The sequence below is a fragment of the Lichenostomus cassidix genome, chromosome 1 (genome assembly GCF_008360975.1).
Source record: "Lichenostomus cassidix isolate B80296 chromosome 1, HeHo_3.0, whole genome shotgun sequence".
NCBI classification, from domain to species: Eukaryota; Metazoa; Chordata; class Aves; order Passeriformes; family Meliphagidae; genus Lichenostomus; species Lichenostomus cassidix.
In genome coordinates, this window is record NC_139479.1 from 17093433 (window position 1) to 17112219 (window position 18787).

Below are 18787 nucleotides of genomic sequence, written 5' to 3' on the forward strand. Positions count from 1 at the left end.
CAGATTAATTTATGAATTGGATGTAACTGATTCCTTTAGAGTACTACTGAAAAAGTTTATTCAACCTGTTTTGAGTATTTGAAGGTTTATTGTACATCATTGATAGCACTTTTTGTAAATAAGCAGTGCAGAGACTTGAAAAGGTTTATTTGGTGTAAACTCTGATCACATCCTTGCTACCTAATTTTGGCTGGAAGAGGAAACTACCCTCAGTTAACAAGAAAAGCTTTACACATTTAAATTCACTAACAAATTCCTTATCTAGCTCATGAATATTAGCCTGGATCAGTGTTGCTTTTTTTCCCCCTTCTTTCTTTCCCAGAACCAGATAGGAATATATTTAATATTTTGGGTTTTTTTTTAAATCTGAATTGTCCTTCCTGGCCTGCACAACTGATTTCTACATGTGTTCATATAGAACTCATATTGGTATCAAGAGGAATTGTAAATATTTAAGACTTGAGTTACTTCCTAATGAAATCAAAACAAGTGTCTCTTCTGACTTCAATTAGAACTCATGTTCATTAGGAAAAGCTGAATAAATATGTGAAGAAAGGAAAGGGAGAATTCAGGTCTTTGATGACTTTTTTGTATAATTGCTTTTGAAGCAAATTTTTGGAAATATCTATGAATAAGGCTGCTAGTCTTTTCCATTTAGCAAAAATCAACCTTTTTGTTCTGTATTTTCTTCAGAGAAGTATTTCTCCATTTAATTTCCTTTCTTGTGATGAAACATTACCCATGATGTCTTAACCCTTTGCAACAAATTCACATAGCAGTGTAGTCCTTCCACATTATTTATTTGCTTCCATTTTTTTTAACACAAGTCCTCAAAGTAACTTCCCACTTATTCACATGCTAGACACTGCTTCAGTCCCACAAAAAGCACTGTTCCCTCAAATAGTCTTCACAAGAAAGATCACCCAGTTCCTGTGTAGCCATGAACTTCATTGAGGTCTTTTCCAATAGAAATCTTGTTTTGGGACAGCTGCCTGGGAACACTGAAAAATCCAAATCTCCTATGTCCAGTATGACATCTCAATGACACTTGTAGTACTTTGAAATAGGGGAGGGCTTTATATTCACCAGTAGTAGTTTATCAAGACCTGTTCAATCTATCAAATAATTTTTTGTTTGGCTCATCATACCTCTAGAACAATGAAGTTAACCTGATGTCCTTCACACCTGTTTTTCATTAAAATGTAGTAGGAAACAGATGCAGACAGAAAAAATTGCCATGGCCATCTTACAAGAGATAGATAAATTAGTAGCTATAGATAATGTTTAATGGAAGATGTTGATAGAATTTCTACTCTATGAACAAATGAAATTTCTAATCTGGTGTTTAAAACCATGTACCCATTGAATGTGCATAGTACTTTAAAAAGTAGTATAGTTATGTACTAAAGTTTTAATTTCTCAAATAACAATTTTGTTTTTCAAATCAGAAAAAAATATATCTTACTGCTTTAGTTTTATTTTCTGCCGTGCCATGCACTCTACTTGATGTATCCACATATTTATTCAGTTTATGACTTTGCCACATTCTCTTTTTCAAAACACTAACTTTGACACCCAATATTGGTTTTGGTCAGTAAGGGGAATCAAGCAGTGAAATCACAAGCGAGAAAATGACTGGCTTGCTAAGATGTTTCAGACCATTCCCTGCCTTCAGAGCAGTCCATAACCCCTCTGAGGTTTTCCTTGTGCTTGAAGGAGCAGCTTCACCTCCTGGGCTCTCTGTTGCTCTGTTTTTTCTGTCCTGCCTGCCCAGCTGCAGTTCACAGTTCATTTCCCAGTAACAACCACTGGCACACTCTTCCCATGTGTTTATCTCAGGGTTAGATGTCATGCAGTCTTCCTTTTATCTGGACTTTGTTGTGGTTTAGTGACTGGATGCTTAATATTGCAGGAAAAATTATTGCTGCAGCTGATTGTATGAAAGAATTGAAACAGCCAACAATCAACAGGCAAAAATAGCAAGGAAAAAAAAGAATAATCTGCACCAGATTTTGGATAAAACAGCTTGAAAAGATCGGTAAAGTTTTTTCTGTGTACAAAGAAAATAAACCTCCCTAATATAAACTGAACTGTAGCTGTAACTGCTAAGCATTTTCTTATTTGACGCTAAGCCCTGTAAGTTATCTTATCCATATTGCTGGTATAAATATGTGAAAATTACAACATTGTGACACATCTGCTCAGACTTAAATTTAATTTTGCCTTTTATACCCACAGGAGACAGCAAAAGCTTTGTGATCTATGTCTCCTGGTATTATTGACTCCAAAACTAGAGCCCACAGTCCACTGCTGTCTGTGAAATGGTCAAAAAATATGTTTTCAGTTAAAAGTTTGAGATAAAGAATGCCCAGTAGTCCATGAAAAGTCATGAAAGCTGGCAGTAATTTATTAAAGGACTCTAAGGATCACTGTTATAGACAGCTTATGAGATGAATGGGAAGCTTTGCTTTTGCCTTGAGTTTGGTAGGAGATGCACAATGCCAGCACTCCTGCCATTTCATGGCTTCCCTGCTCTACTTCTGTATATCTTCAAAGTATCTGAACCTGATATTGCATGGCATGTCTCAGTTTAATATTCACATTTTGTCTTTCAGTTCTTTAAATGAGCAATAACTTTGCACCTTTCAGACCAGGGCTCATTGGATGTGCCCCATTCTGCCATAGGTCTTTTGTAGACTGGCCTCACAATTCTCCCTTGTCTCAGCTTTCCTCATGCAGGAAAGCATCCAGTGACTACTGATGGATTTGAAGGTCAGTATTTCACTGTTTTTTTACTGTAGTTTGAGATAGAAAGAACTAAATAAGCTTTCTATAAGGCATCATTATTTTACGTAATCTGAAGTTATCCATCCTGTGCATACTCCTGAGGCGTTCCTAGAAGCATTCATTTAAGTGGCAGTGTTTTGTTGGTAGGGAAGGCAGCATTCCAAGACCACCTCATTATTTCTAGATGTACCTCAGAATATGATTGTTAACAATTGTATATTTCATTGCAGACAACACAGGATGAAAATTACAATGTAAAAAAAGTAATTTTGCACTGTAAAGCTGTAGCTAATAGGAAATCCAACCAAGCACAGGAACTCTGCCTTTTTTTTTTAACTCCTTTGCAATGAGTAGGAAACTTAATGCAGCCTGCTGTTGTTTCTGATAACAGATGACAAAGCAACACAAAATATTTGCAATAATGAACTGAAAACACGCCCTAAGATATTATTACTTGACTGTAAGTATTCATTGCTTCCTTTCAGAAGAGGTGATGTATTTCTCTGGCACAGAGGGCATTTAGGAAAATCCATATTCACATTTTCCTGTGAAATACATTCCTTCTGAGTACCATAGCATTCCAGCCAGCGTTCTCCTATAATTTTTGTTTTATGTTGTAGAGAGCTGTATTTCACCAAAAGACATAATAATAGCAATGTGATAATTGAAAAATGTTTTAGAACATTTAGGGTGAGGACCATGCTTTAAAATGCCTACAGCTGAAACTGAGTCAGTGATATTAGGCTGATTTTAAAATGGCAAAATTATATTGTGGTCTACTAGGTGGAGGCTCATTGTTAAAACATTTCAAATTATCATCTCAGTTCTACTCAGCACTGGGAAGGTCTCACCTGTAGAGCTAAGTCCAGGCTCGGGCTTTGTTTTCCTGAGATCCATGGACTCATTAGAGAAGGTTCAAGGGGAATAACAAGAATGCTCAGATGTCTACATGCCCTGTGGACTGAAAAAATCTGGGTTACTTATTCTGGGGAAAATCACCCCAAGGTGATGTACAGCTGGCTTCAAATGGAGAAAAGGTAGCTGCAAAACAAATGATTAATGAACCCTTCTTTGCCAGCACTGAGTTTAGGGCAAATATAATCAGCTTAAATTACATCAGGAGAGGTTTAGATTTGATGTCAAGGAAAAGTTCCAAATTGTAAGAATTTTTGGATGCTGGAACATATTTCTGGGAGGATTTATGTGGATTTATGTGAAAATAAATATCTATGCATAGGGAAAAGTCCCAGTACTTCAGTTCTGAGAAATGGGAATACCTGAGAACAGGTGACATTGAACTGGGAGAGGAAGGACTAAATGGCCTCCTGAAACCTTGTGCAGTGTACTTTTCTACGCTTTTTGTGTTATAAAAATACACCTATGGAGCCAAAGAGTAATTTACTTTGTAAGAGATCTCTGAAGGTCATCTGGTCCCATTCACTTGCTCAAACAATGCCAATTTATATTGCAACTGCCCTATTTGTTCAGGCCACTTGGGTCCTATTTTTTTTCTCATTTCTTGAAGAGGAAAGTATCCATCGTGGTTTGTGTGGTCTTTTCTATGATTAATTTTCTATCTCATCCATCTTTCATCCTGGAATCTTAATAACTCAAAATGTTTTGTATCCTTATGTTCAAGCATTCCCATGAAAGGGACAGTTGTCTTTCAAAATGCATGCACAGGAGTAAATACATCTTCAAATTCCTGAGTCTGGAGCAACAGCAATGGACACTACTGCAGATGGAGACAGAAAATTTATCAAAGTCCTACTTAGAGGGTAGTTTGACTCCAATGATGTGTGGAAACAGTGCTTCAAATTGATGTACTTCTGGAAAATTATTTTCCTGAATGTTTCTTGCAATATTCATATCTTGAAAGAAATAGGTTTGAAGGGCAGAGCTGCATGGAGCAGTTCCAGAGATCAGTCAACTGCTTTTCCCAGAGATATTCATTGCTTGATCAACAGGAATGGCTTAGAAGAGACACATTCTGCTGAGTTTCAAACACTGCTCAGCTCTGCAAACACCAGACTGAAAGCACTCGGAGAACACCTCCTATAATTTGTCCTATTCAAGGTGTTAAATGTCATTAAAGCTATAAGAGATAACACAGGTTTGATTTTAGCTGCGTAACGCTCCTTCACAAATGAAAATCTGTAATTATTAGTTTCACCAAACTAAATGGTCAGTTAAATTGGAGCCTGGAACTTCAGAGCACAATTATGTGCATAGCTACCATCCAGCAACCAAAAGGTTTCCTCAAAGCCTTCCCATGCCCTTTCAATAACCTCTGTAATGTAAATACTAAGAACACCTCAGAAAGTATTTAGCTATGGAAATTCTCAAATTTTCACAGGGAGAGCATGAAATGTATGAGAATTGTTTCTAGTTGGATAAAAGCTTGCTGTGTTAAAGATTAGTTGGGTTAGGACTTGAAACTTGCTCTCTTACTTCTTACCTTGAGGAACACAGTGACCTGATTTTCAGTATGAAAGCAAAAGTCACCCACCATTGCCTTCACTGCAATTTTGAGGCACTCAGAGCTTTTGGAACTCAGTGTAAACCAAGTTAGTCCAGCAACATATTTGTCCTAGACAGTGCTCAGGCAATAGTCTCCATTCTTAAGAAAGATCTGGAGGTAAACATTATTCCAGAATGCCTTGAAATCTTCATTGTTAGATTGAGTATAGACAAGATAAATGTCAGGTAGGAATGGTGAAAGGTGAAAACTTTCTTTTTGTTTTTTGGACGGGGATTGGACTTCTTGCACTTCAAATCTTTGATGAGATTCCCAAAGCATCCAGAGTTACATAATCTGATATTTGCTTCATCTCATAGAAAAAAAAAATAAGGTTATTACAGAGTTTTCATCTTTCTAATTTGATGTGCATTCTTGGAGTAACTCTTCAAAGTACTCTGCCATTAATATTGTACCTTTTGCAGAATTATAATACAGTCCCAAAGAGACAGAATCACTTTGAATGTACTTAGTCTTAATTTGCAGAACACTGAATTTAGGAAGAGCAGTTTTGGTATTTTTAAGGAACTGGAGGTATGCCAACATTACTGCTACTAAGAATTTTTTCCCAATTACAATGTTGAACATGGTTAATTTCATACCAGTCGTGGGATTTTCAATAGTTTGTAATATACTGTGAACCTACACTTCCACATTATATCAGATGTGATAATTGCATTGTACCATCCTACAATAATGGTCCAATTAACCTATCATACTCTGCTCCTGTAGATCCCATTTTGATGCAGTAGATTTGTCTAGTTAAATACCAAAATAAAAAAAAAAATCTAAAAAAAGGGAAAAGATCTCTTTAAGCCTTAAATCAGTAGATAATTCCCTAATTCCTATGCCAGGGAGAGCATTACATCCTAAATGAAATTATTATTTTTTTCCTATAATCTGAGTTGTCCAAAGAAGGGTACCCTGGGGCATTCTGGAATATCACCAAAATAAAAGTCTGTTTGTGATGAAAATGAAGTAATTAAACAGGAGAGTCTTGCCAGCCGCCTTCCTCTATTAGTCTAAGGCTGATAGTAAAGAAAACATCTTGGCTTTCTGTAGGTGCTACAAACATGTTGATTTGGGGTTTCAGTTCCTCCCACTGAAAGTTGATTTCTGTAGACCAGTTTCTTGATATTTTACCATTTTCTCACAATATATGTCCCTTTTGGAATTCCTGAAGTGCACTTGCATTTCAGATGAGCTTGCATAACATCAAGTTCCCACAATGTGCCAGAAACAGTGAATGTTCAGTGTGGGCTACCATGAGGCTGCTCTTTTGTCAGTGCTCCCACTTTCATTTATGGCTGTGCCTGAAGGAGTTTGTGAAGCAGGTCCCTTGCATAACACCACCCTGACTTTTCTCTCAGGAGCCTGGTCCTACCCCCACGTTAGAGTTCCCACAGGGAAAGAGAAGGGGAACATCTATTCCAGTGGACATAGATTGAGAGAAGCAGAACAACTCAGTTCTTAAGGAAAAATGGATCTGTATTTATATAAAGCATTTTCACAGTGAGGAAATCATGACAGACAAACATCTGTACAGTGTGGCACAAGAGTACTGGGGAGAAGGAGTGGTGACCTTAGTGTCCTTTCTGTGAATTCCCTTCCTCAGTTCATTTCAAGGTTAAACTTCAATATGTCCTGCTTGACTTGCACTCTTACAACTGTTATAACTGCTATATTTTAATCCATCACTATCTCCATGAGTGGGATTGATTCAAGGAAAGGCTTCAAAAGCACTGATTCTTTTTCCAAAAAGCAGTGGCTGGAAGGAACTAATCCTCCTGCTGGTGGGAAGCTGACATTGACTTTTAGTGGAATCAACGTTTTTAGTGGGCCCTGAGACAAGTGTGGATCTTCAGAACTTAGCTGAGGGTGATTTTTTTTCCTGTGATGAAACTTAGTGGAACTGTAGGAACTGAAACTTAGAAATAATTTTCATTAAATGTGTATTAAATCATTCAGGGCAGGTGAGAATTTCTACTAAGGCAGAATAATGCAAAGAAAAACTGGCATGCACTGGAACTACTTTGGCAAAGCATTAACATAAAAGACAGAAACATTTAAGAAAATATTTAAGAGGAAATAGTCAAGAATTAAAGGTCACTCAAAGGTAAGTAAATTAAGCTATAATCCTAAAAATTATTTAAAAACCAAAACAGTATGGTGTTTATGCTTTACAAATACATACTGACTTGAAATGTGGAAACAAGTTTTCTACAAAATAGAAATTATACACTTGTTTTTCTCATAACTGTCACTAAAATCTAAAGTCAAGTTCACAGAGTATAATTGGCTGATTTCCATTTATGCCAGTTTCTTGTTTCCTTTACATTTCTGTTCCTGGTATTAGCAAAAAGAAGTGTTAATTAACCTTAGCAGCAAAGCAATGTAAGACTATGCTCTAAATTCAGAGTGTCATCTGACAGGAGACTGCAATCTGTAATGCTGGCCTGTCGATTAAACAGGACAAGGCTGGGAAAGAGGGCAGAAGATCTTCATATTGTTTCCTTGAACCGAAAAGATCAACAACTCAGTCAGTCAGAAATAATTATCTGCATTACTCTCTGCAATGACTTTTAATGGGACTGAGATAATATCTGCACGCTGTGCCTGTGCAGTGCTTGCAAGCCAGAGAGATGAAACAGGGCTTGTTTGGCTCTTTGAAAGAAATGAATCAAGGAGAGATGTTTCACTGAAAAATTGTAGGTGTGTTTCAGGAAGAAAGGCATAGAACCATGATGTTCTGCATGTTGTCTGGAAACTGGCACAACACACTGCTGAAAGTGACCAGAATTATTCAGGCTGTTGTATTGGGCTTGGGTAATAACTGCAATGCTGTGCATGGGCTGTAAAAATAAAATTTGAAGAACTGCCTTTCCATAGATGGGAAATTTCAATTCCAGTGAAAACTGACAAGGACCTATATGGTTTGCATTTTTGAGGGTTTTTTTAATGAGAACAGATTTTCCTTGATCCCCTTATAGTTTAAAAATTTGTGGGTTTTCATACCTCATTAACTTTTTATGTGTTTTTCAGAAGCAGTTGATGTTTGCTTGTTTGTCACAAAGTTCATATTAATCATAAAATGGAAAAATAACATTTCTAGAAAAATGGTCCCAAAGTTCTAATGATATTTTCAATATGTAGAGTCAAGAATGAATGGGGTATGGGAGAGATTTTGGTTTTTTGTTTGTCTGGAGTAAAGAAGTGTGTAATTATAAGTCCATTAATTTATAAAATTAAATACACAATAATTAAAATTTTACAGCAAGCTAGAAAAGATTATAAACACCACAAGCCTCCTTAGTTTTCTAATAATGAAATTTTCACATATACAAACAAAAGTTTATTAAAAAGCACATGCACAAAAGGGTATGGTTATGGATTGCATACTTCTCCATGAATTAAGTAAAATCATCATCATCATGAATTTCAATGTGATGTTTTTTTCTTGTGGTATTTTCTCTTTATTCTACTGAGGTCTTCATGCATAGTCTATTGCTTGTTGTCCAAATAATCTCACGGGGTTTTTTTCACAAATAACAAAATAATGAATAACAAAAATGGGGGTTTTGCCAGTAATGAGTCGAATTTCAGTTCTGAAGCTGCAGATTACTAGTTTCAGTTCTACAGGGATATGTTACTCCGAGAAATTTTTAAAAATCCCGTTTACTGACCACTGATGTGCTCTGTTCTTTCAAGGGTTTTCTCCACTTACTGTCAGAATCCACTTCTCCCACCTTCTACCACTCTTGAAAGAACCTATTTAATTCCTTTGGGAAGGGTGTTCAGTGTAAACACAGTCTGCATAACATCCATGCATTGAATTTAAGATTTCTACTAAAAAAGTCACCCCTTTTACAGTTTGACTACTGCCAAAAACAAATTCCACTTTTTGTTATCATGACCCTATCTCCAGATTCATATTAAAGGTGTGAAGAGAAATCTTTTGCCATACATTAACTGGAAATAAATGCCTTCTGGCTTTCATATGACCAGTCCAATATCTTATGTTTCAGAAGCAATTTGCTCACCCATTTTGCATGGGCAAGGAAGCATGAAATGACTTGTCCCTAGCATCATAGCAAAGGCAGGAGAGTCCACAGCTTATGCTGGATCTTTCATTTGCATTTCTAATAGCTGAATTTCAACACCATCAACTCTTCCTCTGAAATTATTTATAATTGCCTGCAAACACTTGAGCTTTTCTTTCTCAGTCTTAATACAAAGGTGGACATTCTGCTTAATATAATTTCAAAATTTCAAGTACCACTGTGTTTCTGCAGTCACTAGGATGCCATCCAAGTAATTCTGTGTAGCAGCTGCTCTACACTGATTTGAAAAAAAAATACAGTGCTGAATTCCTGCACGCCAGGGCAACAAGTTACACTGGAATAATCCTGTCAATAACTAATGGCAAGGCAGGCTGACCAGCCAGCACCACCTTCTGGTAAATGGACTGAGCTCCGAGAGCCCCAGCCCTCCTGTGATGAGCTGAGTGAAGGAGGCATTGATCCATGTCTGAAGAAAGATTAATTGCTATTTTTTAATCCTCATAAATTTGTGCGTTGCCATCTGCTTTCACTACAGCACAAACAACAGAAAAGATTATCCCTTCATTTTCCATCTATCTCCCTGCACTTCTGTTTCACAGAGGCTGTTCCTTTGGAAGCTATTGTGGGCTTTTGTATGGGTTGTGAAACCACTCTGCTTTTGGATTTGACTTTTAGGCTTGACTTTTGGACTCAGCACTGTTACCAGAGCTTGCACCTAAGGTGAGCACAGACATTTGCTCAGAGAGCAGATCCCTGCTGACCGAGCTCACTGCCCACCACCCAACCTCTCTCACTTTCTGAGACCAGCTGGTGTAGCAAACTCCTGTAAAACTCCAGAGCCCACCTACTCTCCCTGCCTAATGCTCCTGTGTCTGCTGCCAGTGCCCAGCAGCTGGCACACCATCACGGGAGAGTATCCAACAGTCTGGTACACCCTGCACACCCAGCTGCACTGGGGTGGAGAACTCTGCTCAGCCCCTCAGGGTTGTGCTGACCACAGTGGGAGCACCAGTCTGTCACACCATGCTGAAGGTGCAGCCATTTATACTATTCTTTAGGCATAAAAATGCAAAGAATACTGCATTTTGTGTCTTATTGTATTACTGCTAACTGCACTGGGGTGACCAATTTTTGAAAGAAAGAGCAGGGATAACACATTTTCTTTAGAGAAGTGAAAAACAGAAGTTGCATCATAGAATCAAGTATCACCAGTACTGAGATCTTATATTAAAAAACCCAGATGGTGTGGCAAACTCTCTGTCAGTTATGCCTTTGCTCTGGCTAACGGAGAAACTAATGAAATTGCACATTTAATGATATTCCATTTTGCAAACACCAGTTCTAGAATTTTTTTTTAGGGTTTCAACAGACTCTGTTGTTCTTTTTATATACATCAGTAAATAAGTAGTTTTTTGTTTTGCTATACCTAGAGGTCTCATGAGCTTTATGTATAAAAAAAAATCTCATTGAAATAAAAGCAGCAAACTTTCAGTGTCTCATCATATCCAGGTGTTTTGTTTTTAAGTTAGCTGATACCACCTTGAAGAGATGACATTTATTTGCAATCTGGAATCTCCTAAAACCCCAGGCTATGATACCTCCCCTGGTGCTGTAGGTGAGCACAGCAGGGCCTCTGGGAGATGATCTGATTCCTTCTCCTGGGTCAACATCCTTGCACACACATAAAAGCTCATGGGGCAGACTGAGGGGGAAGATGAGCTCCTCCCAGCTGCACCCTGAAGAAGAGCCATGCTATTTGTCAGTCACAGTATAAAACATGTACTTTTATGCAAAGATACAAGAGAAGATCACACATAATCACACTCAGTCATCACTGAGAGCCAGATGCACTGTGCACTGTTACCAAAGCACTGTGAAATTTTATAAATCTTGCTACAGAGAAACAAGATTCAATCGCAACTACTTCTAGAAGCATCTTTCCTCTTTCTCCTTGTTTTGTTGGAAACTTACCCCATTCTGTACATGATTTAACAGTAGACTTCTTTTCCTATTCTCAGGACAGGAAAAATTGTTCACTTGAGATAGTCAAGCCTGAAATACAGTCAGCAGGCTTGAGCAGGGACAGGAGCTAGGAAACTACTGGATCTATTTGTGCAGAGAAAAGCCTTTAAGATTACACAAGCTTAGGACAAACCATTGGGAACACAAGTCAATTTTATCCCTTTTTTTTCAGTGATCTGGAATTTTACTTCTGCATTTTACAGACGAAAATAGCTACCTATACATTTTACTTGTTAACAGCAAATGAAACAGCACTGGCTCCATGCCACAGAGATAACTGCTCTGGTTTACTCTTCTCTGAACTAGATACTTGTCTATCAAGCCACACAAGAAGGGTACATCAATGCCAGCCCATTTTCAGCAGAGTCCCAGAACAGCTGGCATCCCTATACCTGAGCAACAACAGGTGACCAGAACAAAAGATTCATTCCTTCACCTTCAGATTAACTGAATAACTGACTCATCACCAGATAACACAGAAACTGTCGATGCCAAAGGTGGTGAAAGCTGAGAGAGACGAGTTAAAGAATTTCAATGTGAAATAGAAAAAGATCTGCCTATAATGATCTACAAGAAGAAGAAATGGCATTGGAAAACACTTTCTCATGCGTCTGTAAGCTGTCATAAACCAACTGAAAAGCATCCAGAGTGAGCTTTTAAATGATTTTAAGCCTTATTGCATATTGCCCTGAAGATATCTTGGTATGACATGGCATAAGTTTGTTGCCCATGACATTTATTTTAATTTTTACAATGTGACAGCTTGCCATTGCATCTGCAGTGCAATTCAAGAATGGAACAAAGAGCAAATATATGTTAATGTGCCGTATGCATACAACAATTAAATTTGCTGCTGGCAACATAATTTGGAGCATTATTCAGGAAAATTCTGGTCATGGCCCCTATCAAAAATGTCAGTCTGAAGTAAAATATTTGCATGTACATGAATAGAAATAAAATTGCAGATTTTTTAAATTAGTGACTGGGATATGCTTAAATGTTTTAACCTGCTGCTACTGACACCAGCATACACCTTCTAATCCTGACAAAAATTACCTTTATTAACTGAATATTGGACAATATACTTTATCCTGTGAACAAGATGGACTTCAACCATTAAAATAGTATAAGATCAAGAATGTTAATTTTGCTTTTAATTTCAGACTTTTACATCAAAGTTGAGAAAATTTATCTCAAGAAGAGTAAGTTTAAGTGCTCAAAAAGAGTGAGTGTAAGTACCCAAAAAGTAACTACAGTAAGTTTAGCCACAATCCATGTAACCAATTCATGTTAAACAGACTTTTTGATCAGAAAGTATCTCTTGAAACAACACACTTGTTGATGTCTGACTGGTTGATGCTTGACTTCTGGTAAATCTCCATTTCAAGAAAAACCTTATTGCAGCTGCAATGACTTGTACTAGAAAGACGTGATATACTGGTATAGCCAGCAAAAAAACTTGGATGACAGATTTTCCTGGGCAAACACATACACCTGTACACAAGCTCATAGGATACACACACATCTCAAGTACTGAGACTATATAAGAAGTTGATAGTAATGGTTAGAAATGTAGTCAAATGCGTAATTATCCCAGGCAGATATACATAAAATCCTGCACCTCATCCACACAGATAAAACCAGTAAGAAACACAAAATATGTGTGGCTATCTTTGCCTTATCCCTATTCCCAGTCACAGCAATGTCACCAGATTCCACCCAGAGCTGCCTTGCTTGAAGCACACAGTATTTCTGGCAGTGTTGTGCCATTCATTTCTCAGAGTTTTCATTCTTACATTCACAACAGCAGCACTGCACCCCTCTTGGCTCACTTTAGCAGGCAGCTCTGCCCTTGGGGCCACACATGCAGCCAGAGCCACCCCCAGCTATCAGTGTGACAGTGCTGCCCTGCCTCATCCCTGCTGCAAACACTGCCACATCCCTCAGCTTTCAGGATGCTGAGCAAGGGCTCAAACAAGCTTTAGACACAGGAGCCTTTGAAGCTTTGTGCAGAAATAGGAGAAGTGTCAGTGAAAAGAAAGGAGTGAGACCACCTTCAGTCTCTCTCACCCTGTGGGCACCAAGGCAGAACATGCATAAGCCTTAGAGTGTATTGAATTAATTTGTGCAATTGTGGCTCATAATGTTTGCATGGTGCTTTACGTACATTGTTCTTGAGGTGCCCTAAAGCCACACACATGTTCTAGCATAATCTGTACCTTTAAAGAGGGTTACAAGAGCATTGGTGTCTCAGCTCTCTTTTGTTCCAGGTGGGCAGTAAGGAGCAGAGAGCTGGAGCTTGCAGGGGCTCATTAGGGTCTTTCACCCAAGCAATGTGCATCACATCTCACCATTTATATTCTAGCAACAAACTGTCACAGGGCACAAATGCCTTTGATGTCTCTAACTCCCGAGTTTATTAAAATAGGTGAAGAGTAAAAAACGATTATCCAAATCACAGCTCAGCTGTCTGAAGCTGTGACAGGTCTCATACCTCATGATATATCATTTTTCTAAGTGATCTGACACCCCTGCTGGTCTGCCCATTCTGTGATTCCTCAGTCTTTCGGAAGGCTGTTCAGACAATTCTTTGTATTTTCATTTGCATTGTGTGGCAAGCAAAGTACAGTGTTTGGATAGTCATCTTTCCTTAGTAAAAGAAAGTAGGTTAAGTGGGTAGCATCCTTTCATTCATTGCTCACAGAACTCACCTCAAGAAATGTGGAAGCTGAAGGTGGAGGAAGTCACTCCTCTCACCCCAGGTACATGAGCAGGTAAGTCCCTTCACCTCTTCAGGTGTGGCCCCCATGGATGGGCAGACTCATTCACAGTCTCCATATTTGTCTTTTATTCAGACCATGTGCTTCTGGCAAGTGTGATTGTTTCCATTTAACACAGCCCAGTGATATTTTGGGGGGTTCCATGGACCTTTACATTGAACCAGCTCTTTTGGTTGGTTAAATGTGAAGTTCTATCTTAATTTTCGTCCCCACAGGATATATCAACTGATGGTTTGAGCAAGGAACAAAGCACCTAAGTTTTCTGATTGTTGCAGAAATGGGCTTTTGAAAGAATCACCTTTCCACCAAAAAAACAAAAAAAAAAAAAGGCAGGAAACAACCTTTTGGTTAATTAGGCTGGGAAAACAATTAGTAAAACTAACAAAAGCAGTGGAAAACTCTTTGTATTGACAACTGTCTCTTTACACCACTTCTCATAAAACATTTCAATACATTTATTTCGTCTCCATGAAGGAAAAGGTGGATCTCCCAAACTTTCTGCTCACATTAGAGAATTTGCTGTAGAAAGACAAAATCTTTCTTTTTTACTTAGTTCAAGTGAATTAATTAGTTCAAGTTAACTGTTTTGAAAAGCCTGGTTTCTACTTCTGATTAAAGCCTCTCTAAAATTCTTAATCAATCTGAATAGTTCTTTCTTCTTGAGTTGCAACTACCGTTCTCTGTATTTAAAATAAATTTATTTAAAATTAGTCCACCATTTCAGAAAAAAATAAGAAAAAGAACCTGATATTTAGGAGATCAAATACCTGAAGTGAAATCCTGTCTCTCTGAAAGCTGGTGGGAATTCTACAGGGGTGCAAAAGTAATTGTAAACAGGGGAGTGAACAGTGAATGTTTGAACCTCATCCATTCAAAAGATACAGGGGAGACCTCTTCTGAGCATGCTTTTCAACCTTCCACTTCAGGAGCAGAGGCTGACACCCTTAGACACAGAATCCCTGAAGTCTCTTTAGGTGAATATGATGAGAAGAGATAGTACCTGGTCAGTTCTGTGTCTGAACATAGCTCATATTTTTGTTACTCCTCCTCTAGGTAGTGTGGGATTACAGATTGCACACTTTAGTCTTACTAGGTTCAGTTTTTGTTATTTAAACCAAAGTTGCTGCCATAATAACCCACCATAAAAATTCCCTCATCCTATTTCATAGAACAATTATTGCTCTTGTTATCTCTCTGTTCGCTTCTGAGGAAGATGTTGCATGTTATTTCCTTTAATTCTGTACAATGGCACAACCTGCAATGATGACACAAAACTAGCAAATTACTTCTGGACCCCATCTTCAGTACACATACAATAGAGAGCTGTGTAAGAGCTGCAAGAAAGCTAAAGCACAGGGCTGATTCACCTCACCATCAGAGGACCAGGCTGCCATGGTTTCCAAGCTAACTCCTCTTTAACTAAAACCTAAGAAATTCTACCAAAATGAATTAATATAAACTTTAGGACAAACTTAAAAGTTGTCTGCTTATGGCATTTCTTCCATTTCTTTTTCAGCTGGTCCTGGTGTTTTGGCCCTTGGTTTCATAATGATGTCAGGTTGTATGAATTTTCACTTTTCAAAGGAAAAATTCTGTCAACGCTGTCAATCAAAAGGTAATATGAGTGCTCTATTCTGCTTCTACCTCTCTTCTGCCTCCTTAAAATATATCAAATCAAAGACACACAATCCACCCGGGGATTGTATATATTGCACAATTGTGCAATATTGTGTATATAAATAATTTTTTTTCAGTATCATTTTCCTGAATTTTCTCTACCATCCATGAACATTTTTAAACATCCCAAAATATATTATATTTGGTAATGAGTATGAGCTTTCCCCATTGAAAATACTCCAACAACAGGATCTTAAATCTAATTTGCCTTGTCCAAGAATATTGTAAACAGCCAGTTTCATCTCATGGGAAATCAACTTAAAACAAACAACTTCAGAGAAGTTCCTTTTGGATGTGTAGTAAGGTGTTCTGCAGAAGGAAAACTGTAACCTCACTTCTCTCTTAACTGGAAGGCAGTGGAGTTTGCAGTGCATGAATAAAGTGCTTGTGAAGGCTCAGCCAACTGAACTCGTGTTCTCTCCTTCCCAGTTACAGCTGTGTCTGAGGGAAACCAGGTCAGCTCCCTCTGTTCCTCTGGCAGGTGAATAACTTGTTCCATCCTTTTTCTGTTGTTTGTCTGGAAATCAAAAGGAACAATTTTCGGAGAGGAAGGTGATAGTGTATGCATTAATCATAGCAGTTTGTGGGGGAATCTCCCCCGGGGCTGTACAAGGAGAGGAAAAGCAAGTACCTGCCTCAGGAAGCAAGCCCTTGGGGAGATTCTGCAAAGGCAAGTCAAGGCAAACAGTTGCCTTGCTGGTGAGGGTAGGCTGAGGAAAACCTTGCTGTAATACACCCCAGCAGTGGGACTTGGAGGAAGCTATGCAGGGCAAGAGTTTTCAGAATATTTCAGCACATAATAGAATCAGGGGCCACTGGGATTTTCCAAAGCATTGGAGCCACTCAGGTGCTTTACACCTGCTTACTGGAAATTCCTACCTTTTTCTGCTGTTTCAGAGCTTGTAAATCTGTCTGATCATCTGAGCATTATGTACCCACAAATCCCCAGAGCTAAGTGGGAAAGAGATGGTCCCAGAATCCTTCCTTAGATATAGACCTAAATTAACAGGCCAAATTGCAGCTGCACCAAGTAGCTTGCTCAACCAAGTGTCTGATGTTGCCAACAAACTTTGTGGCAGGTGAGGGAACAGGTTAAGAGAGTTTGAAGAAATACCATCAGTCCCTATAGAGACTGAGGGGAGGGCACAGCACTACAGGAAATGTAAGTCTCAAGTATGTAACAGCAGCTTACAAATTAAAAATTGAAGCTAAATTAAAATATAAAGGTCAATATTCCTCTCTAGGTTCAAGTGGTCTGGGTATCCTACTCTTTCATACATCACACACAGTTGTCACGTATGTTCTTATAGCACTTGAGGACATGGTTTGATGCTGAGCATGGTGGGGGTGCCAGGTTGACAGCTGGACTTGATGATCTTAAATGTCTTTTCCAACCTCAATGTTTCTGTGATTCTAGATCCAACAGAGTGTACCTAAGTGGTGACAGTCCCTTTTTTTATCACCTACACAAAATTATTTCCATTCATTCCTCCATATTTCTATTATGTCATTCTTGCTCACTTTCATTTTACCCTTTGGTTTCCAATCATGTATTTTTGGCAGTGCCATAACACAGCCATAAAACTTTAAGCTTAGAATAATGTAGTGAATGGTATTGGTGTTAGGGGCTGGTAAAAAGATAGTTCAAAATATGTTCTCTGCGAGCAAGAAGAGGTGTATTTTCTGCCATCACCATAACTGACAACTACTCTCACCTCAAAATTCCTGACTACTGAGGGAGATGCTACCACATTACGCCCTGCAGAGTCCCCTGTTGTGGGTGAGGAATTTATGGTTGCTCAGAGAATCACTGTCAAAGACATCAGCAAAAGTGGTTTTAATATGTATTTGTAAAAGTGCAATTTTACAAAATTTAATAAAGTTTGATGGCAAAGTTCATTCTTTTACTACACAGAGGAAACATACAAAGGGAAATCAAGTTAGAATTGAGCTAGAATAATTTTCACAGAGACCAGACCAAAGAATCAAAGGGATAAGGGAGACCCTCCCATTTAGCCATGAGCCTCAGATTAGGCACCCTTGCTTTCTAAACACCTGATGGAGCTTAGGTGCTGTTAGGTCCAATCTTGGTCTCAGGCTTGGACAATGATTTATGCCTAAAGGCATTAGCTACCTGGTTATCATTGGCATTGATTTAGCATGCTCCCAGCCACTTCCCAATGATCTGTTGTGAGTAAGGCACCTCTCCACCTTAGGTAAAGAAGATCTTTCAGTTCTCAGGTAAGGTATCTCAAAACTTGAGAGGCATCCCAGCTCAAGGGGAGAGTCACTGGAGTGCAGCCCAGTTGAAATTTAGAGGGAACTCAATCAGACTCATACAAAGATCTGCAAAGATAGAGAGATCTCATACAAAGATAGCAGAAGATCTCTCTGCCCTAAAGAGCAACGTTGAGAGGCATCCCAGCTCAAGGGAATGGTATTCCCTCAGAGTGCTTGACAAGGAGAGCTCAAAGGCAGCTCCCTTAGTCTGTCATGGTTATGGGAAAAGAGGTTTGCTTGTAGTCGGATTGCTTACATTGGAAAAGGTGTGCATGGATATCCCTCATCCCTCTTCATGAAATCCTGAAAAAGCCACCTGCTATTAATGCATTAATGCACAGTCAGAGTTCCAAGCTCATGTTCACTGACATCCTCTGTGCCATGGCTCCTTTGTGGGTTTCCTAGAGGAGTTCTTGGCTCAGCTGCAGTGAAGGCTTTGCCTCCCTTGGAGCCTGTACCCAGCTACTGCTCATTTGGCATAGGGGTCAAGGGCATCCATGGCATCTCCTTCCCATCATGCTGCATCACCCTGCACTGGTCACAGCAGCACTGCTAGGAAACCACAGAGATCCAGTTTTCACTTGGACTTCAAAATAACGTTTTTGTTTTGAGTTTTTTTGTTTTGTTTTGTTGGGGTTTTTGGGGTTTTTTTGTTTGTTTTT

General features: G+C 38.7%; 1 long non-coding RNA gene across 1 annotated transcript; it reads right to left on the minus strand.

Annotated features, from left to right (window-relative positions):
* Positions 1-14730: 14730 nt before the first annotated feature.
* LOC146444278 (uncharacterized) lies at positions 14731-16854 on the minus strand. Its single transcript, XR_014849970.1, has 3 exons — positions 16725-16854; positions 16477-16605; positions 14731-16362 (listed from the first exon to the last, which is right to left on the minus strand). It is a non-coding gene; the product is annotated as an uncharacterized LOC146444278 (long non-coding RNA).
* Between the last annotated feature and the right edge of the window lie 1933 nt (positions 16855-18787).